At 45.2% G+C, this 12,953-nt stretch overlaps 1 long non-coding RNA gene across 3 annotated transcripts in view; it reads left to right on the forward strand.

The window, feature by feature from the left end:
• The first annotated feature begins 307 nt into the window (after positions 1-307).
• The window catches only part of LOC106021953, a 32,735-nt gene continuing 20,089 nt past the window's right edge, over positions 308-12,953 (forward strand). The window contains exons 1-3 of one of the 3 annotated variants that reach the window (XR_005877182.1): positions 308-679; positions 2,572-2,748; positions 6,419-6,704. This is a non-coding gene — a long non-coding RNA (uncharacterized LOC106021953). Of the gene's footprint in view, positions 680-2,571; positions 2,775-6,418; positions 6,705-12,953 lie in introns of those variants that run through there. The other 2 variants (XR_005877181.1, XR_002384886.2) reach the window with 2 other exon arrangements.

Consider the following 12,953-nt stretch of genomic DNA (forward strand, 5'->3'; position numbering starts at 1 on the left):
GAGAGACGCTCTTCTCCCACTGCTCCAGTTAGCTCTGCTGTGTGACAACCTATTTCAAATATTAATGGTTACGGAATCCAGACAGAGCATCATGGGACTGACTGATGTGGGCTCCACATCTCAGACCTCAGCCAGGGAGAAGCTGTGGTTTGAAAGTGAAATACCCGCCCCACAGGTGTGTGTGTGTGTGTGTGTGTGTGTGTGGTGTGTGTGTGTTTGAACTCTGACTTCCGGCTGGTGGTGCTTAGAAGGTTGGGGAACCTTTAGGCGTGGTGGAGCCTCACTGGAGAAGCGGGTCACTAAGGGTCAGCCTCCAGCTTTTAAAGCCCGACTCTACTTCCTGTTTTCCGCTTCCCACCACGCATGCTCACAGTGTGACTGGCTGCCTCGTGTTTCTGCTGGCGTACTTTTCCCTTCCACCACGGCCTGTAAGCCAAGACAAACCTTTCCACCTTTAAGTTGCTTCTTGTCAGGTATTCGACAGAGTTGCTAACCAAGTGTAACTCATGAAGAAGACTCGGAGATGAGGGTGACTAAACAGAGGGAGCTGGAATCGTCTGGAAGGTAACTTCACTCATACATCTAGTAGTTGAAGCCAGCTGCCAACTGGACCTTAGCTGGGGCTATTGACGGGAACATTTGCACATGGTCACATGACACAGCCCAGGCTCCTGCCAAGGTGAGCAATCTCAAGTAATGTATTTCTCAGGTCTATCAAGCAAGGATTCAGTGTAGGAAGATAAGACCTACAAGGCTGTGAGATGAGGCAACTTGGAGTCTGTCAGAGGGCTTGATCATGCCTAGCCAATGAGGGGCAACCATACAATGTCAATGGATCAGAAGGCAGTCTAGGGCTGGCAGGAGGGTATACAAGGCTCTCCCCATTGTTGGATAAACGAGTCTGCTGTTTGCCTTTGATCTGACTCCCTGTGTTTGAGGCCATGCCTTCTCACCCCCTCCCCCGAGGGAGCTCTTAGGACCCAGCAACGACTCAGCACAAAAAGGAGAGTTTGCACGGCTTTGTGCAGCCTAATTTTGGGAGTCCTGGGGTCACTTCCACGTTACCCTATTGGTAGGAATACTATTGGAAGGGCTTCGGTCTGGGGGGGGAGGGCAATACAGCACACTGAGGCAGGAGAATAGCGGTTGTAGTAAGGTCTAGAGAGCCTTGCAGAAGGGCTACAAAATTAGTGCAGGAAAGAAAGTAGTTTCAAAGAAGAAACACTCACACTCCCTCTACCACCAACTACATACAGCCACTGCCATAGGCACAAGAGCCCTCCAGAGTGTCCGAAGGTGACCTAGGGTTCATTATAGTACTATAATACAAACCCCTAGGTGGAAACCTAATACTAATGAAACCAAAGTGCATGAAGTTGTGTGTAGAACTACATGTGACAGATGAAACCTAAGTGCATGAAGTTGTGTGTAGAACTACATGTGACAGATGAAACCAAAGTGCATGAAGTTGTGTGTAGAACTACATGTGACAGAGCACGTGTGAGAAAGCCCGAGAATGACTGCCCGGTTCTTTACAGCGCGCCACTGTTGAATTTCTAAACTTCTTTTTCTTCTCTGGCACACATCCTCCCTTGGAAAGTGTATCTTTTAATGAACTATCCCTGCCTCTGACACTACCCTCCTGTCCCTAATCCTCCATTCCAGGACGTAATAACCTGAAAGTCCTCCAGACATGCCCACTGAACTCCCAGAGCAGACACTATCACCCCCCTCACTGGGTGGCATAAATAGTACAAACATACTATCACTTCATATCACTTACTGGTCTCATTGCTTCCATATTTATCTCTTTCTAACACATTTTCCATATAGCAGTCAAAAGTGATCTTGCTAAAATGAGGCTCGTCATTTTCTCTCAGGCAGCCATTTGCAGCCAGGACTTACTCTCATCTTTAAAAGCCCCCAGTAACGTCTGGGTCCTCTCAGAATTTAAGGTCACTGTCTTGTCCCTCCACCCTCACCCAGCACATCTCCCCTGGACTCAGTCACACCGCCGCTATGTCAGAGCATGGCTCAGTTTCTGCTCCACGGGTTCGCTCCAGCTGTATTTTTACACCCTTCCCCAACCCAGCTTTCTCCTTTGTCTAGATGTGGCTCTGAGAGACCTGAGCACCCACTAAGGTGACTTTTTTTTTTTTTTTTGGTTTTTACAAGACAGGGTTTCTCTGTATTGTTTTGGAGGCTATCGGTCCAGCCCAGCCTCGAACTCACAGAGATCCACCTGCCTCTGCCTCCCGAGTGCTGGAAGTAAAGGCGTGCGCCACCACCACCCGGCAACTTTTACATATTTATTCCACCTTTATTCACTTCCACATTGCCCCATGTATTTCCTGCAGAGTTCATTTTACAATCTAAGATATTTATTTAAAATTTCACTTTTTTTTATGTTGGACTCTTATTAGAATGTAAACTCCATGAGGGTCCTATTTGACAGCTTTATCCAGAGCATCTATCCCAGTGCCTGGCACATAGGTGCTGAGAAAAATAAAATACTTGTTTAATATAACAAAAGCAGGAAGGTGGATAAGTAAATAATCTATTTTCCCAAAGGCAGAAAAGAGGAGCCATTTCCTTCTGCGTGCCTCTTTAGACAACGAGAAAGAATTCCCTTAAGAGGTCACCGCCTTGAGAGCCAGGGACCAGTTGCAGCCCTTCTGAGGTCCTGAACATCTGATCCATGCCATGAATAGACCTGGCGTCTTGAATCACAGGCTATCCCTGAAGGAGGTAAGCCTGCCAAGTGATCAAAACAAGTAAGTCACCTGCACTCCGTTAGTGACTGATGTAATTAAACCAGGCTGCTCTCTGAAGCTTGTGGGGGTCTGTGACGGGTTTCCCTGGAGCCTCATTTACTTTCAGGCTGTCACTGGCAACTGGGCCTGACCATTGCTTTCAGATAATCATCTCTGCAATCATCCCACAATTCCAAACATTCAAAGTCACCCACACGATGGTTTCCAAACTCTCTGGACTCATTACAGCACCACACTTAGACTTTTTAATCCCCTACCCCCCTCTGTGAGCTGTAGACATCTATATGAGGAATCTAAAGAGAATCATAATGAAAATCATAAATGAAGAGTCATAATAAAGTGACTCTGAAAGTATCCTGAGACTTCTGCCAGCTTCTTCAAGCTGGTAAATAGCCCTAGGCATCAGAAGGCCTGCACGCTTAGCACCTAAGGCCTAAGGACAGTCTCATTAGACCCACGCTCCCAAGTTCCCTTTACAGGATCATTTGGCCTCATCAAGACATTATCTTCCTTCCTTTTTATCCACATCGCATCTCACACAAGGAAATGTACCCCCAGCTTCCCTCCGAGGAAGGTTCTGCTCTCGCTGTATTTTACCTCTTACTGGGGGCTAGCTCGACAAGTTTCCTCTCTGTTTTACTCTTGAGAAGGTGTTTAGGTCCCTCACAACCTGACACCTTAATTGATATGAAATGGAAGCTTACCTCTATCTTTTCTTTTGAAACTCAAGAAGGGTTTGTCATTTATGACATGAAAAGAACAAAAGCAAAAACCTGCAACAAACAAACTATATCTACTTGGCGAAGATCCCTGTTGAGTTTGAGACACTCCCTTCCAGTGTTGGTTTTGATGGTGTCAGATTTTTGTTCATTTCACTGGCTGCAGTGTCATATGCTTGAGGTCACAGTTCCTCTCAATGGCTTGGCAGCAGGTGTGCAGTATGAGAGTCACAGAGCCCTGAGGGGTGGTGTAGCTGGCTCCCATGCTGCACCTGTTGCAACATCATGGTGCGGTGGCTGTCTCACGCCATTCTGGGAACAGTGTGACTTCTGAATGTGGGATCTGCTTAGCTCTCCCCATCCCCACCAAGCGTTTAGACGTTTAAATTTAACTTTTTTGATATCTAAAGAATGGTTTCATGGCCAGGAAAAAGAGAATAAATGTTAATGAGCAACATTTTTATCCATTCTCTAAGCCTTACTCGAGTTGCCCAATTCAGATTGGAAATCCTTAGTATCCACGCCTGATAGAGCAACCTGGAGAATAATTTAATGTGACTGTTTTTATCATCTCCAGTTTCTTCAAGGAAAGGCAAATATTTACTCCATCCGATACTTTGTCTCCAGTCAACTGAGTCTTTTAAAGACAAGGTCTTTTTGAGGGCTTTGTTTCTCTTAAGAACTTTGTTAAGTTTCCTGTTCTGCCGTGGTCTTCATGCTGCTCCATCTGTTCTGGGTTTCCAGAGTTTTCTTTTCTTTTTTTTTTTAATCTCCTCAGGAAATTCAATGGAAAAAGGTAGCGCTTGACTGCCAATGGATTTTTGTTTCTCCTCTTTCTGGGAAAGAGCCAGTGTACGTTTAAAAATAGACTAGAGAAATATCTACGGCTTGAGATTTATTCAATTCTCCATTTGCTGTAAAGTAAAAAAGCAGGATTGGTACATCTGAACTAAAATAACCCTGTAGTTTTCACCTTTTGGAGCAAACACTTCACCACTACAGTCTTCAGGACATGCCAGCTCCACCGCAATAACCACGTTTTCTCACTTTTTGTTTAGCCTGACAAAAGGAAAGGAGGAGCTTTAGATTATTACAACTGTTCCACGAGAAACACTTGCCAGTCGAATATATGTACACACACACACACACACACACACACACACACACACACACACACACACACACACACACATATATGCAGTTATTATGATCCCAACATCAGATATCCAGGGAAATAAAAATGTCCAGACAATAACAAAAGAATTACTTTTGAAGTTTTTCCTTAGTGGGGAGAGGGCAACATTGAGGTATGACTCAGATAATAAAATTTATAAAAGCTAAGTATACAATCAGAGGATTCAGAGTAGCTGATAAATTAAACAATATTTTTTGGGGGGGGGTTGAGACAGGGTTTCTCTGTATTGTTTTGGAGCCTGTCCTGGAACTCACTAGGTAGACCAGGCTTAGTCTCGAACTCACAGAGATCCGCCTGCCTCTGCCTCCCGAGTGCTCGGATTAAAGGCGTGCATCACCACCGCCTGGCCTTCAAACAGTATTTTTAAAGTCGTTTTTAGACACCCCAGAAGGCCTGTGTTAAAAACCCAACAAACCATTGGGATGAGCATGATGCTTGAACTTCTAGTGACAAATGTGGTTTGAAGGAAAATGGCCCCCTAGGAAGTGGTACTGCCAGGAAGTGTGGATTTGTTCGAGTACTAAGGGGGCTATGGTTACTCCGGTAAGAAGCAGAACTTGGCAGCTTCAGCCCCATAGTTCTAGCTTTAAGAAAGGGATTATGGAAGCTTCCTTCTTGACTAAGGAAAGCTGCTGAGATCAGGCATGTGTCAGGGGAATCCCTGTTAGCATCCAGGCACACCCTGACTCAGGTGCAAAAGGTCCCTTTAAGAGACATGCTCCGCCTACTCCCACTCTCTTTCTCTCAATGTTTCTCTGAAGAGCCAAGCAGGCCTTTGGCCACCCCATCTCATTTTCTCTCCCTCCTCTCCCTTCCCCTCCCTTTCTCGCTCTCTTCCCCCACTAAAACTTCTCATATGAGTTTTGTCTGCATGGTGTGCTCGTCTCTCCCTGCTGTAATTTGGATTCACCCGCCAAGATCCAATCTCTCACCATATAACAGTCCCTGCATGGAGGCCTAGAGCGACCATTGTGTGAAGCTGTGAGGGTGAAGCCAAGATGTTGGAGATGCCAGAGCCATGGGATACCTGCAGAGAGAGCTGTTAACAGTGGAACCCGCCTGAGAGAAAGAAGTGTGTTGCAGTCAACTATCATGCCCAGATCTCACAGTCCCCCAAAATAGATCAAGGAGAGCGAATCCTGTATGCAAAGGCAAAGAGCCTTTATGCAAGTTCCAACTTGGACTCTCCATGTGTCCAACACACTAGCATGGTCAGAGAGCCTCGAGCTCAGGTTGGTGCCGGGAATTTCTAAGGTTCAGGACCCCTGATTGGCTGACATTTGTGTAGGGGTGTCTCAGTGAGAGGAGATAGGAGTGTGCTGGACTAAGGGATATCTTATGATCCTATCTACAATGGTTGGCATGTCAGGTTTTCACCCTCGGATGGTCCTGGGTGGTACCTGGGTGTCCCAGTTTGTGGTGTTTCCTGGAATCAGGTATTGTCTAATGGTAAACTGAAACTTCAGGCCTACTTTCTGGCTGGTCTCTATTGAGCCTGCCACGGCAGGTGTGTACAAAGCTGCCCTGGGCCCTACATCAACAAAGCTGAAAGGAGTTTTGATATCAGACACAGAGAAGCAGAGTTCGGAGTTTGCCCAGTTGGGTTCTGGTCTTGCTGTGGTTCAGTGTTTCTCACTGCGCTCCCCTCCCTGCATTTTGAAATGTAATGCATATCCTGTGCTATTATATGTTGGAAGCATGTGATCAGCTTTTTGATTTTGATTTTACAGGGATTACAATGGTATGACTCTCAGAAGAGAATTTGAACTTTAGGATTTTAAGTAAGTTTGAGATTGCTATAGACTATGGGGACTTCTGAAGCGGAACTGAATTCATATTTGGGTTATGATATAGCTGCAAGAACCTGTGGGGGCCAGGGAGTGGAATGCGGTGGTTCAAAAGAAAATGGCCCCTACAAGGAGTGGCACTCTTAGGAGTTATGGCTTTGTCCGAGTAGGTATGGGCTTGTTGGAGGAAGGGTGTCACTGTGGGGGTGAGCATAGAGGCCTCCTATGCTCAAGCTACACCTAGTATAGAACACAGAGGCTCCTTCTGCTGCCTGCAGATCAAGATGTAGGGCTCTCAGCTCCTTCTCCAGCACCATGTCTGCCTGCATCTCCTGCCATGATGACAATGGACTAAACCTCTGAAACTATAAGCCACCGTGGAATATTCCTTTATACTGATATGTCACAGTGATTGGTTAATGAAGAAGCTGGCTGACCAGTAGCTGAACAGGATAAAGTCAGGCAGGAGAGCCAGACTGAGGATGCTGGGAGGAAGAAGGGTGAGGAGTCAGGCGTCTTCAGTCAGACACAGAGGAAGCAGGACATGTATGAAATGAGTAACAAGCCATGGCCCACATGGTAGAACTTAGAGAAGAAAGAGGGGTTAATTTAAGTTCTAAGAGCTAGTTAGTAAGAAGCCTGAGCTATTGATTAATAATATTCATAATTAATATTAAGACTCTGAGTGGTTATTCGAGAGTGGCTGCTGGCACAGGAAAACTCAGCCAACACTATCCCAACGAAATATTTTTCTTTTTAAGAGTTGCCACAGTCATGTGTCTCTTCACAGCATTAGAAACCCTAACTAAGACAACAAATTAAAGAAGGTGATTCTGATGCATTTGTATTCAGTGGGCCATCTTGCTAGCTCTTACCTAAACTACTTCCTTAAAGATCCCGTCTTCAAAGCCCACACCCAGTGACACACTTCCTCCAACAAGGCCACGCCCACTCACACTAGGCCACTCCTCTCTGTGAGCCTATGGGGGCCATTTTCATTCAGATCACCATGGGGGTGAATTAAAATGAGAAGAGTGTGAACTGTAGAGGCTGTGTAATCCAAAATGACAGTGAAGTCACACCTTCTGAGAACAGACAAGGAAAGGGGGGAGCACTCTGGAATTTTAGCCAGCGAGAACATCTTTCTAATAGACTTCAAGTATACCACAGTTGTAAAGGCTTTAGCCACAGGTCTGGCATGATTGAGGAAGCCCTTTGGGCACAAGGGAAATAGTGAGCGATGAATTCCAGAGTCGCATGCCCTCTCTTTTCTGCTATTTAGTAAGTCTTCAAGGGCCAAGGAGTGTAGCCCATGCCTTTAATCTCAGCACTGGAGAGCAGAGGCAGAGGCAGAGGCAGGTGGATCTCTGTGAGTTCAATGTCAGCCTGGCATACAGAGTGAGTTCCAGGACAGCCCTACCCCCACCTCCAAAAGTCTTCCTCCAAGGACGAAAGTGAGATACATTAAGACTACACAGTGATCCTGCTGAGGACCAGAGTTCAAGCCCCATAACCCATGTCAAGGGGCTCACAGACACTTGTAACTTTTTTTTAAACTCTTTCTGAAGTAGTTTTATTACATAGCAAAGGTGACTGCTGTGTTTACTATATTTACTACCTGTTCCTTTGAGCATAAAGTCCCTTGTCTGGGAACAGGGAACAGAGAGGCTCTGAGATCTGTGTTTACTGACCGCTAACATCATCATACAGAATGAGCTTTGAACCAGGTGTGGTGACCATAACATTCAGAAGGCTGAGGCATAGGTAAATAAAAATGAAGTTGGGATTAGAACATGATTCTCCTTCATGGAAAAATTATGAATAAAGTAGATAAAAAAGTAGAAGGACATCTTCAAAAGCCAGCAGTACACTTGTATTTTGTGTTTTCAAGATAAGATTTCACATGTCAGCCAGGCGTTGGTGGCTCACGCCTTTAATCCCAGCACTCGGGAGGCAGAGGCAGGGAGATCTCTGTGAGTTCGAGGCCAGCCTGGTCTACAGAGTGAGTTCCAGCACAGCCTCCAAAACAATACAGAGAAACCCTGTCTCAAAACAACAACAACAACAAAAAAGATTTCACGTGTGCACAGCTGGTCTTGAACTCATCAAAATCCTTCTGAGAGGCAGAGTTGTAATCTGGGGAGCATACCTGGCGCAACTAACTCAGGACTTCCTTTGTTCACTAGCCAGAGGACACAGAAAGGACCGGATCTTCAGGTTGCTTTAAATGTTATATAAAGATGTGCCAGAAAGATGACTCAGTGGTTAAGAGCACTAATTGTCTTTGCAGGGCATCCAGGTTCAATTCCCAGCAACTACATGGCAGCTCACAACCATCTTTAACACCAGTTACAAGGGATCTGATGCCTGCTTCTGGCTTCTTTGGGGACAGGGTGCACATATATCCATGTAGGCAAAATACACTAATAAAATAAATCTAACAAAAAAGTTTTTTATGTTAAGTGTGCAGCCATAGAGGAAGACCCTTGATATCCTCTGCCTTCTACGTGCTTACACACACACACACACACACACACACACACACACACACACACACTCACACACACACGAGAGAGAAGGAAAGGAGGGAGGAAGATGCTTTTTAATGAAATATAAAATATTTCCATTTGTAAAATAGACAGATTATTTCCTTATTAGCACATATGTCCTCATTTGGAAACACCACTTTGGACCACTTTCCTATAAATTCATTTGTATTTGCCCCAAGAATACGCAGCTGTCTCCCCCATCAGCAGGCAGACTCTGGTGGACAGGGCTGCTTCCACCTTGCAGTCTGTGGTAGAGGGAAACAAATAAAACAAAGGATGAAAAGTACTTTGAACAAGAGTTCAAAGTTGGGCTTGGGCAGAGATCGGCTACCATTTTGAAAGATGGCTTACGTTTATTAACAGGAGGATGTGTAGGGTGTGTTGTTGTTGGTCAGACAACAAAGCCAAGGTAGTGTGCACTGTGGGAAGATAAGGACCAAGTGGTGTGAGTTAAGGTTTTTGTTGTTTGCTCATATTTTGTTCTGGTGATGGTAGCAGGTCAAGTTTTTGTCTCCTCTTCCTCCTCCTCCTTCTTTGTTCTTGGAGATAGGGCCTCACGATGTACCTATTCTGACTGTGAATGCCTAGTCCTTCTGCCTCAGTCTCCCCACGGCCAGGACTGCAAGTGTGTGCTCTTTTTTTCTTTTATCTTTTTGTGTACATATGTGTGTGGCGTGTTCGAGTGTGAGCGTGTGTGTTGCATATGCTTACGCTGCGTTCGGGCCGTCTCCCCAGCCCCTTGCACATTTTTATTTTGTACTTTTTTTTTTGTAAGGTACATGTCATTTTTATAAAGATGGGGAAAGTCAAATGGGATTCTGAAGTTTCACCGGGAATCTGGAAATTCAAACCTTTCACAGTTCTTACCTCTTCGATGGCCAAGGATGTTCCTGCTTAGCGGAGCAATGTAGATGGGCAGCCCTGAAAACATGCTGGCTGGTTCCTGAGGGATCCCAGCTAAGGAACCCTCTGGGATCCCCACACAAGCCCCGGGGAATGTTGGGAACAACCTAATGGCACAGCATTATGGGATTTTTAGAATAATTATGTTACCTGTGAATAAAAGGAATATTTTCAGGCATTGAAATCTCAGGTTTTTAAGAATACTTAGTAACGTGGGGAAATGATCAAATTGTAGCATTAATTTTTAAAAGTCACATGTGGTGTTAGGCTTCTTGGAAAGAGAATTATATATGCAATTTAGCTTCTTAAAGGAAATAGACCCAATTGTTAATAAACATGATCACCAGATGATAAAAATACAAATACTTTTGACTTCTTTACTCCTTTCTCTGTTTAAAAAAATCCCAACCATGACTTAGTTTTATAATTAGAACACAAAACATTATTATTACAAGAGTCTTAAAAGAATGTGGCTTATGGAATGGAGACTATGTCATGGCGTCAGTGCTGAGCACACAGCCTAGGTAGAGATACTGGCTCTACCTGCTGGCAAACCACTTTCCTCAAGGGGGAGAGAAGCTGTTCAGCAGGCCCTGGGTTCAGTGCCCCGCACTGCAAACACAATTGAGATGACATTATTTACCTCACAGGATCACTGTAAGAGTAAATAAATGAGTTGCCAGGTGGTGGTGGCATACACCTTCAATCCCAGCACGTGGGAGGCAGAGACAGGCAGATCTCTGTGAGTTCGAGGCCAGTCTGGTCTACAGAGTGAGTTCCAGGACAGGCTCCAAAGCTACAGGGAAACCCTGTCTCCAAAGGAAAAAAAAAAAGTAAATAAGTCAGGGCACTGGAGATACGGCTTGGTGGCTTCCAGAAGACCTGAGCTCAGCACCCATGTCACCTGGCTTACAACTGCCTGTACTCCAGCTTCAGGGGACCCAATACCTCTGTTCCCCTCAGGCACCTATACATGTATGGCATATACTCTCTGTCTCTGTCTCTTCTCTGACACACACACACACACACACACACACACACACAGACACACACACTTGATTAAAAAGAAATCCTCAAAAAAAGAGTAAGTTAATTTCAAACAGTTCTTGGAATAGTACTTAGTATATAAAAGCACCCTTAATTAATACTATTATTATTGTAGGTTCAGAACGATGGCTTTTTCCTGTTTGTAAACTCATCTACTTCAAGGGGGTATTTTCTGAATACAACCACAGACTCCCAGAATGCTAGGGAGCCTGCATAGAACATTTACTATAAGAAGTTCCCACAGCTTTCCCAAGCATCAGGTGTTCCCGTTAAATTAGGCAATGGAGGTAAACACTACAGAGAGTCAACTTGGTCTTAATGCTGGGGAGGGTGTGACCAGTGAGTGGCTCCTGCTTACTCAGAGAATAGAAGGGTAAAAATGCCTGACTTTTCCTTAGTGGGCTCCAAATTTAGAGTGGTATTTCACATTTTACAGCTGAGTTTAATCCCACGATTCAAACTGGAGCATAGAGTCGATACAAAACCACTAGCTAGTATGGGGAGGGTGGGAGAGCGGACCCGAGATGTGAGCCTATGATTATTGGGCTCTGTAATTGCATATCTGTGTTGTTTTGTGTTGCTGTAATGAAAACAGACAAATACCTGACAGGAGCGATTTAGGGAGGAAGGATTCCTTCGGGCTCACAGGTTTGGAGGAATATCAGTCTGTTACGGGAAGAAGACAATGTGGGCAGGGGCTCTGAAGGAGCGGACTCCGCTGGCAGAATGCGGCAGAGATTCCCCACCAAGCATCAGAGTAGGGGGCTGAGCACAGGCCGGAAGCGGAAGCAGCTATAACCCTTCAGGGGCCTGTCCCTTGTGACCTATTTGGCCGGTCCTCCCCGCCTCCAAAGACTCAATAGCCTCTGAAATAGTGCCTGCTGCAAGCCAGGGACTGAGCATTCAAACGAAACTCAAGTAGGGCCACAATTCAGACTCAAAGTTTAACACCATTTAACCAACATCACCGCCTAAGTCCTTCCAACTGAGAGAAACCAGAACTGGGAAATAGAAAGAATCTGTGTGTCCCTCCTGAACCCCTCTGTGTAAAACAAGCTGGGTTTCAACACGTCTAAAGACTAGCCGCTAACCCAACAGACTGCAGAGCAGAATGGAAACTCTTCCTTCATAAAAGGAAGTATGACTGGGCGGTGATGGCGCACCCCTTTAATTCCAGCACTCGGGAGGCAGAGGCAGGCAGATAGATATCTATGAGTTCGAGTCCAGTCTGGTCTACAGAGTGAGTTCCAGAAGAGCCAGGACTGTTACACAGAGAAACCCTGTCTCAGGGGAAAAAAACACAAACAAAAACGACAACAACAAAAAGGAAGTATGATCAGGCCCGAGTCCCCTGTGACTAAGCATTCTGAGTCCTGTATTGCCCTTACCATAGGGAAATCAGGCTTCTTAGTCAAGATGAGAGGCTTAGCAGTTTGCAGCCCCTGTAGTAGTTAATCTGCGCCATCAATTCCTACCATCCATAATCCTACCTTTTTTACATCTTCCTTCTTAAATACTAGGATGCCACCACCTCTGTGAAGCCTGCTGCCCTCTCTGAGGACAGCTGTCTATCCCCCAACCTCACTCCCATCCCTAACTTCATCCCCTCCTGGGACTGATCCTTCATGCCATTAATTCTCTGTGTGTAATTGTTCTTTGAGTTGTCACACCTGAGTTATCAAAGACTTCCTCTTTATTTTTAGTAACGGAAAAACAACTTGAGATAGCATGAGTACAGTGATCAGCATCGACTGGTATACAATAGGTGCTCAATAGATGTTTTCCACTGTCACCATTCTCTCAACCAGTAAACCCAAGCCTCAGTGAAACTGCTCAAAGCCCCCGGTTCCTAAGCAGATTCCTTGAGTAAGCAAATGAGCAGACCCACCTCTGCCTTGGAGGAAGGTGTTGTGTCCTATAGTGACCTGTGTCTCCTGGGATATTTTCTTATTTTTGTTTATACCCTTTTAAATAACTGT

Source organism: Mesocricetus auratus, unplaced genomic scaffold (genome assembly GCF_017639785.1).
Source record: "Mesocricetus auratus isolate SY011 unplaced genomic scaffold, BCM_Maur_2.0 Super-Scaffold_100004, whole genome shotgun sequence".
NCBI lineage: Eukaryota > Metazoa > Chordata > Mammalia > Rodentia > Cricetidae > Mesocricetus > Mesocricetus auratus.